The sequence below is a fragment of the Sturnira hondurensis genome, unplaced genomic scaffold (genome assembly GCF_014824575.4).
Source record: "Sturnira hondurensis isolate 20B ecotype Veracruz unplaced genomic scaffold, ASM1482457v3 Scaffold0001520, whole genome shotgun sequence".
Taxonomy (NCBI): Eukaryota; Metazoa; Chordata; class Mammalia; order Chiroptera; family Phyllostomidae; genus Sturnira; species Sturnira hondurensis.
Genome location: NW_028074151.1, coordinates 5,756 through 12,543, shown reverse-complemented (window position 1 = coordinate 12,543; position 6,788 = coordinate 5,756). Strand labels below are relative to the sequence as shown.

General features: G+C 41.6%; 2 pseudogenes; both read right to left on the bottom strand.

Annotated features, from left to right (window-relative positions):
• Window positions 1-247: 247 nt before the first annotated feature.
• On the bottom strand, window positions 248-1,308 carry LOC118975565 (olfactory receptor 1G1-like; annotated as a pseudogene).
• A 409-nt stretch (window positions 1,309-1,717) lies between these two features.
• On the bottom strand, window positions 1,718-2,778 carry LOC118975558 (olfactory receptor 1G1-like; annotated as a pseudogene).
• Window positions 2,779-6,788: the final 4,010 nt, after the last annotated feature.

The following is a 6,788-nucleotide window of genomic DNA, read 5'->3' as shown; positions in this document are numbered from 1 at the left end:
ATTTTATTACATTATATACCAGGATACCTATGACTTTAAAACACTATGGTTTTAAGAACTTTAGCTGAAAATATTGATGTGAAAATGAGTTTGCTCTGATGCACTCTTATAGGTTAGGAATGAAAATTTCAAGTTCAGATAACAGGTCCTAGAAGTAAGTTTCCACTTTCTCTCCCTCTCTTGCTCTTCACTGCTTACTTGTGGTGAGTACACCTGATGGGAGACCCCCAAGGTGAATGTGAAGTCACTACCACTGAAGGGAATAAATTTTCCTAACCCAAATTAGCTTTCTCAGGGAAGATTTGATGTCTCTGTTCCTCAAGCTGTAGATAAAAGGGTTCAGCATTGGGGTTACTGCTGCGTACATCACTGATGCAACTGCACCATTCGGTGCTGAGCGGGTTGAGGGGGGACTGAAATAAACAGAAGAGGTAGTCCCAAAGAATAGAGAGACCACAGAGAGATGAGAGCTGCAGGTTGAAAGGGCTTTCTGCTTCCCCTGAGTGGAGGGAATCTTCCAGATTGTTGAGAAAACGTATGTGTAAGAGATAATCAGGCAAAGCACACACACCACACCTGTGAGACCTCCGATGCTGAAGATCACCAGCTCATTGATAAAGGGGTCTGTGCAGGACAGTCTCAGAAGAGGGTTAATGTCACAAAAGAAGTGTGGGATCTCGTGCTCTGCACAGAAGGACAGGCTGTTCATCAACAGTGTATGTAGGAGGGAGCATAAGGCACTCGTGATCCAGGATGCAGACACTAGGAGGACACAGAGCCCAGGGCTCATGACCATGGTGTAATGGAGTGGGTGGCATATGGCTACATAGCGGTCATAGGCCATGACTGCTAACAGAAATGCCTCCAGTATCCCAAACAGTATAAAAAAGTATAGTTGTGATAGACACCCTGCATATGAGATGAGCTGATTCTGGATCCATATGTTTGCCAGCATGTTGGGGACTGTGGTGGACACAAGACCCGTGTCAGTGAGGGAGAGGTTGGCCAGGAAGAAGTACATAGGTGTGTGGAGTTGAGCGTCAGTGACGATGGCCAAGATGATGAGGAGGTTGCCCACCACTGTGATCAGGTACATGGACAGGAACAGCCCAAAGAAGACCTCCTGTTGCTCTGGCTGGTCTGAGAGCCCCAGCAGGAAAAATTCAGAGATGCTGGTCAGGTTGTCCCATCCCATTTATCTGTAAGCAGAAAGCCAGGGTAATTGAATGAAGTTGAAAAGCCTGGATTGTGAACTCTGAAACTTATGCAACATGCCAATGTTGATCTTCTTGTATGAGGTGGAATCATATGAAATATCCAACATTTAACTGCTTGGGACCTATAAAAATGAAAGTTTCATATAGTTCAATGAAATATTTGCAAGTTTCTGTGCCTGATGCCATGGGAAACCAAAAATTTGTTTTTAATGCGAGAGAGGTTTCATTTTGAAATTTATTATATGAACACAAATCTAATGCACACATATCAGAACGAGGCTGGAGNCTTTAAAACATTATGGTTTTAAGAACTTTAGCTGATAATATTGATGTGAAAATGAGTTTGCTCTGGTGCACTCTTATAGGTTAGGAATGAAAATTTCAAGTTCAGATAACAGGTCCTAGAAGTAAGTTTCCACTTTCTCTCCCTCTCTTACTCTTCACTGCTTACTTGTGGTGAGTACACCTGATGGGAGACCCCCAAAGTGAATGTGAAGTCACTACCACTGAAGGGAATAAATTTTCCTAACCCAAATTAGCTTTCTCAGGGAAGATTTGATGTCTCTGTTCCTCAAGCTGTAGATAAAGGGGTTCAGCATTGGGGTTACTGCTGCGTACATCACTGATGCAATTGCACCCTTCGGTGCTGAGCGGGTTGAGGGGGGACTGAAATAAACAGAAGAGGAAGTCCCAAAGAATAGAGAGACCACAGAGAGATGAGAGCTGCAGGTCGAAAGGGCTTTCTTCTTCCCCTGAGTGGAGGGAATCTTCCAGATTGTTGAGAAAACGTATGTGTAAGAGATAATCAGGCAAAGCACACACACCACACCTGTGAGACCTCCGATGCTGAAGATCACCAGCTCATTGATAAAGGGGCCTGTGCAGGACAGTCTCAGAAGAGGTTTAATGTCACAAAAGAAGTGTGGGATCTCGTGCTCTGCACAGAAGAACAGGCTGTTCATCAACAGTGTGTGTAGGAGGGAGCATAAGGCACTCATGATCCAGGATGAAGACACTAGGAGGACACAGAGCCCAGGGCTCATGACCATGGTGTAATGGAGTGGGTGGCATATGGCTACATAGCGGTCATAGGCCATGACTGCTAACAGGAATGCCTCCAGTAATCCAAACAGTATAAAAAAGTATAGTTGTGATAGACACCCAGCATATGAGATGAGCTGATTCTGAATCCATATGTTTGCCAGCGTGTTGGGGACTGTGGTGGACACAAGACCAGTGTCAGTGAGGTAGAGGTTGGCCAGGAAGAAGTACATAGGTGTGTGGAGTTGAGCGTCAGTGACAATGGCCAAGATGATGAGGAGGTTGCCCACCACTGTGATCAGGTACATGGACAGGAACAGCCCAAAGAAGACCTCCTGTTGCTCTGGATGCTCTGAGAGCCCCAGCAAGAAAAATTCAGAGACGCTGGTCAGGTTTTCCCATCCCATTTATCTGTAAGCAGAAAGCCAGGGTAATTGAATGAAGTTGAAAAGCCTGGATTGTGAACTCTGAAACTTATGCAACATGCCACTGTTGATCTTCTTGTATGAGGTGGAATCATATAAAATATCCAACATTTAACTGCTTGGGACCTATAAAAATGAAAGTTCCATATAGTTCAATGGAATATTTGCAAGTTTCTGTGCCTGATGCCATGGGAAACCCAAAATTTGTTTTTAATGTGAGAGAGGTTTTTTTTTAAATTTATTATATGAACACAAATCTAATGCACACATATCAGAACTAGGCTGGAGGTGTTTGTTGGTGTAACTCTTGTAATATTCATGTGGACCTTATGACATTAATCCATCCTAAGACTCCGCCCATCTTATTTTCTTCAGCTGAAATGCTCTTTCCTCCCTCATTCATTCATCTAGCTAAATTTGAGACATCCGCTTAGATGCTACTTTTTCTGGGAAGCCCTCTCTGACTTACCTACTTACAACAAACTCAGGTTCATGCCCCTCATGCCCTTGTGCCTTCCCAATCAGAGAAGGTGTCCCTCTAGATGGTGAATATTGACTTATTTGTTTTTTCCTCAACTCTCTCACTGATGTGAGCACCTTGGAAGTAGGCAAAGAAATTGCCTGTGTTGTTCATCTTTGAAATGAAGCATTAACCATGAACCTGATACAACATAGGCACTTGGTGAGTGTCCAGCATGTGAATAAAAAACCCTATTAGAATAGAAAGTAGAGACAGTAAAGTTGGATAGAGGTAACATTGGGCATAAGAAACAGCCTGAAGCTTTTTATTAGTAGGCTGTCATGTAGCTTTGATTTAATGGAGTCCTGGCCATAAGAATATGTAGAAAACATGGTTACAGAGACATAAAGGTGTCAAACAAAGCAAACACACTCTTAGTAGGTGAAATTCTGGGAATGGAACAGTGTTTCAGCTGAGGAATTGACCCACAGAATCAGTCTCCCACCCTGTGCTAACTGTTTCCCTCCAAAGTAAAATATGTCCTGTGAATCTGTCAGCCCTAGTTGCACCCCAGAAATGACCACTCTCTGGGTGACAATGACATCTTGTGTCCTATTTGCTCACTGACCACAGATATCTCTCACCAGAGTGTCTCCTTCTTGTCTGTATACACCCCGGGGCATGTTGCACGTTGCTCCTCTCTCATTAAAAACTTTATCAAAGGCAGAAATAGGAAGCCCAGAAACAGAGCACAATACACATCAGTTTTTGTTCTACTGAAGGCAGCATTGCCAAATGGTAGGAAAGGGGAGAGAAATTGAATAAATGGTGCTAGGACATGTTAGCTTACTCTTCACAGAAAATCAATTTAGATTCATACTTCACATGTTTGCTGAATAAATTTCAGGTAACTAAAGCATTATATCTACAGATATGACTGCAAAGCAATCAGAAGAAAATAAAGCACAATAGTTATTTGATATCAGGACAAGGGTGGCCTTTCTAATTAAAAAGAATAGAAGGAACAATAATGGAAAAGAAAATTGGTTTCATCAAATTAAATTAAAATTTTTCTCCTCTTAATGGGAAAGGTCACACACAAAGTAAAAAGAAAGCAAGCAAAAATGTGAAAAGCTGATTTTAACATGCCTTATAGAAAGAATTAATATTCTTAAAGGAGTAATTAATAATTTTAAGTAAACATTACTTTATTAATTATTTAATAATTATAAGTAAAGAACATTACCCACAATAGAAAAATGGATGATCACATCCAGCATGGGCAGAACTGGATCTAGTCTCAGTCATTTAGTTCGAAGACACACACTCTCCACCCTCCACATGGTCTCCATAAATCACCATGTCTTGTCTACTACCAGCTAAAATCCCCAGGATCATCCACTGTGTGCAAGTGGCCCAGATATGATCATAATAGATCGTGTTTCCCCCATGTTCTCCGAGGAGTCTCACACTACTCGGGGCCTGTGTTCATTAAACTTTGTATTCTCCATACCCCATAGCGCTAGCTCCAGTTGTAGCTGATGGATTAGTGGGGTTCAGTACATGGCTGCATTGGCTGACCTACTCCAATGACCTTTATGAATACAATCACTTCTATAGTTTCCTGGCCTCAGGAGCTGTTGTCTTTTTCATTGCCCAACGCTTACCCTCACCTCTCTCTCACTCAAGACAGAAGGTCTATTGACTAAGGCAGATCAAAGTGTTTCAGAATGTCCACTCTCCTCAAGCTTGTCTCTTGACCACTTCTGGCTCAGCAGACAAAGAAACCTCAGCCCTCATTCCCCTACCAGCTTTTGTCTTAGATCCCTGAATCTCAGACCAGAGATGTCATGTCCTCTTTCTTTCCTTGTTTGCTACAGTTTAGTCCCAACTTTTAGGACATGTTTCACATTATGAATACAAAGCACATTATCAAAACATCAAACTCATTCAATGCAGTGTCCTTCCTTTTCCTATGGGGGCAGGGAGCATTTTCCAGGCTTGTCATAAATCATAACTCCCACACTCAAACAAATTTGTTCTTATGTTCTATATTAGCTATGTGCTGTTTTAACACATGAATGTCTGTGTTATATAATAATTTTTGGTGAAATTTACCTGGATGTTTCCTAGATTCAGGTTCAGTTTGAAAATGGAAGTGCAATTTAGAGGACCTGTGTTATTCACTGATGAGAAAAGAAACGTCCAGAGCAAAGGAGTGGAAGCAACCAAGGTAAAAACAGAGGGAAGTAGGTATTGGTGGGGAACTGAGTGATCAAGAAATTCCCATATTTCGCGAAGGAGGACATACAGAAGATCCAGAGACACATGAAAAGATGCTCGCTATCACTAGCTATCAGAGAGATGCAAATTAAAACCACAATGAGATACCACTTAACACCAGTCAGAATGACTAGCATAAACAAAGAAACAAACAACAAGTGCTGGAGTGGTTGTGGGGAAAAGGGGACTGTAGTGCACTGTTGGTGGGATTGCAGACTGGTACAACCACTATGGAAAACAGTATGGAATGTTCTAAGAAACCTAAAAATGGACGTGCCTTTTGGCCCAGCAATTCCACTGTTAGGAGTATATCCTAGGAACCCTGAAGCACCAATCCAAAAGAGTCTATGCACCCCGATGTTCATAGCAGCACAATTTACAATAGCCAAGTGTTGGAAGCAACCTAGATGCCCACTGGTAAATGACTGGATCAAAAAACTATGGTATATTTACACAATGGAATTCTATGCAGCAGAAAGGAAGAAGGAGCCCCTACCCTTTGCAACATCATGGATGGAACTGGAAAGCATTATGCTGAGCAAAATAAGCCAGGCAGTGAAAGACAAATACCATATGATATCACTGTTAACAGGAATGTAAACAACAAAACAAACAAGCAAGCAAAATGTAACCAAAGACACTGAAATACGGAACCTGCTGACAGGGTCAAGAGGGGAGAGGGGAGAGAATCACAGGCAAAAAGGGGAAGGACTCACATGAACAAGTGTAAAGGACACATGGACAATAACTAAGGTGGGGGGTGGAAATGGGAGGGAGGTCGGGAATACTGGTGGGGGGCAAGGCTGGGAATACAAGACAGAAAACTGTACTTGAACAAGAATTAAATAAAAAAATAAAATTAAAAAAAAGAAATCCCCCTAATTGGGAATATTTGGTCCTATTCCAATTACTATTCCCATGCTTGTTCCAAACATAAACATTTTAATCCCACCTCCAAAACTAGTATATATTTTGTTGATTAGTATGTTTGTTAAAAATTAGTCAAAGAACATATATGCAGGATCCATGGACATGGACAATGGTGTGGTGACAGCCTAAGGTGGGGGGACAAGAAACTAAGTGGAGGTGGTCACCTGGGGAAAAAATGGGGACAACTGTAATAGCATAAACAATTAAAATTTTTGAGAGTAAACAAGAAGCCAGTAACAGTGATTACTTGTCAGATGCATGGCGACTGGGTGGATGAGACACAGGAGAGGGAGGGAGATTTTCGTGTGTAGTTTTTAGTACATTTTCTCTCACATTGTGTTTTTTTAAAAAGTAAGTTGATATATATCATATTATATTGTTTATATCAGTTTTAGGTGCTCAATATAGTGAGAAGTTTAAGCCATGTGAATA